Source organism: Mizuhopecten yessoensis, unplaced genomic scaffold, assembly GCF_002113885.1.
Source record: "Mizuhopecten yessoensis strain PY_sf001 unplaced genomic scaffold, ASM211388v2 scaffold713813, whole genome shotgun sequence".
Taxonomy (NCBI): domain Eukaryota; kingdom Metazoa; phylum Mollusca; class Bivalvia; order Pectinida; family Pectinidae; genus Mizuhopecten; species Mizuhopecten yessoensis.
The window spans coordinates 550-2,864 of NW_018478809.1; the positions used below are offsets into that span (position 1 = coordinate 550).

A 2,315-nucleotide genomic window follows, 5' to 3' on the forward strand; every position below is an offset into this window, starting at 1 on the left:
GAGTTTTTATATAATAAATAAGATATCGTATAAAGAAAAGTTTATGAGATATCTTATATGTTTTATAAGATATCTTATATACTTTAATAAATGACAACTTGGCTTGCCATACAATCCCATCAAAAGAACAGCTCAAATGTCTTAGTGCAGATATTCTCTGTTTTATTTTATATCGTTATGATAGTGGGATCATCCACCCTAACACTTTAGGGAGTCGTGCCACTGTTGTTACATGTGGCACGTGTTTAGAGAAAATAACATGTTGTTATCGTTTTTATTTAATATTATACCATATTTCATCAATAATAAAACGGCGTCTTTATTTATACATGGATTTCATTTTTCAACGCCTCTTTGTGACACAAATATGGCGGAATGTCACTCCGTATAACCAAATGATGGTATTCTGAATAGATACGCATTTGTCCTCAAACGTCTAATTGTCATACTTTAATACATTGTATACATTGTTCGTTTGCAAGTTTTTTTGGTATATGAAAAAAATACTCCTAACAAAGCGAGCTATTTCAATGTTTCACAATATGGTTTCATCGTAATTTCCTTTCTCAACATTGACGTCGGGCAAACATCTTTCCTTCTCGTCCTTTGACCCGGAAGTACAAAATTTGTCCACTATCACAACACACGTGACCACATGAAGAGCGTTAGAGGCTCCACGCATTCGGTCTCTAAAATGAAGAAATCCGTAATTAATACTGAAGTATTGTAACAGGAGAGGAAAAATGCACGGCCAGACCAGGGTTCGAACCGGGGACCTTTCGAACTCTAGACAGATGCTCTACCAATTGAGCTATCTGGTCGCCGACGATCGACCCAGTCCAGTTCCGCTACATTCCTCCCTACTTTTTCTAAGTCTTCGCCCCCGAAGACACAACTAGTTACGACTCAGGTTCGGACATCCCCTTGCCAATCATACACGAAATGCTTGAAACAAGGATTGGTCACAGGTACCACTGTACCAGGAGAGGAAAAAAGCACGGCCAGACCGGGGTTCGAACCCAGGACCTTCCGAACTCTAGACGGATGCTCTACCAATTGAGCTACCTGGTCTAGTTCCGCTACAGTATAGTCATAGTGGTCTCAATGTACTACTCTTTAACCAGGAGTGTCACTAGAGTAATTATGTGATACATCCACAGAACGAGTCCCAATGCCACATTTCTTTCCCTAGTACACCAATTCTAGAGTCGGGAGAAGTTCCACATATTAACATTTAACTTACCATTTTAGATATAAAAAGTGATACACTCACGTGTCCTATACTTAATTACAATAATTATTACAATAAGTTTATATAATAATCCTAATTTTTATGTGGATAACCGTAGCGACTAAACAACGACTGGTCTGAGTATATCTTGACTAAATTAGATGAACAGACCACATGGGCTTTGTGAACAATGTTTACTTGCCGAAATATTCACAATTGAAGTTCCAATTTAATCCGCCTTGCTACTTCCAGTCGCCATTTTGTAAACAGTGTCTAATCTCGAGCTGATGCGCGTTTGAAAGAGTTTGAAGGATTGCAGATCATGCCCAGAACATTCTCTCTAAGGATGATGTTTTTGATAAATTTACTATCAATTATTTACTTTATTTCATTTTTGTATCACTTTCATTAATTCATAAAAGAACAAATTGATTTTTTCCCCTTCAAACTTTTTTCTTTCAAATGTTAAAACACATTTTTTTGGAAAAAATGTACTAGTTTCGAGATTATGATCTTCTTCTTCTTTATATACGAGGGCTCCATCATTTTGATGATTAAGCCATCGATCAAACGTCGTCAGCTTCGCAAACATTCAAGAAAGTAATATTTACAATGTATTTAATAACTAGTTTATTCTTTAAACTATCTTTAATTAATAAATATCAAAAAGATTTTGCATTTTATGACGTAACCGGAAGCGCACTTGATACGAGAACGTGACCCGGAAATAGGTCACAACATAATCAGGACAGTAATAATAAACAGACGTTTATATCGAACATTAACAGATTAATACCGTATGTATTGAGACACTGATGTGCTAGAATCCAACACTAGGTAACACTCGTTTAATCCATTGCTATCACATCAAGTACTAACTGACATTTATGCGAAAATATCAGCATTAAATGTTTGCGATCGCACAGACCTACTTTCGATTTACAGTTTACATACATACCTTAACTTATGTCCTTCATCGTGCCGAATATTATAAATAGGCGCATTCGAGGAAAAGTTCGTGATTAAAAGCTTGTGTGTATGGGTTTTTAGCTAAGGCGTTAGCCGCCAGCTATTGGTATTACTT

The 2,315-nt window shown here is 36.3% G+C and overlaps 1 non-coding gene across 1 annotated transcript; it reads right to left on the reverse strand.

Moving 5' to 3' along the window:
* Positions 1 to 998: 998 nt before the first annotated feature.
* Trnas-aga lies at positions 999 to 1,071 on the reverse strand. Its single transcript has one exon. It is a non-coding gene; the product is annotated as a tRNA-Ser (tRNA).
* Between the last annotated feature and the right edge of the window lie 1,244 nt (positions 1,072 to 2,315).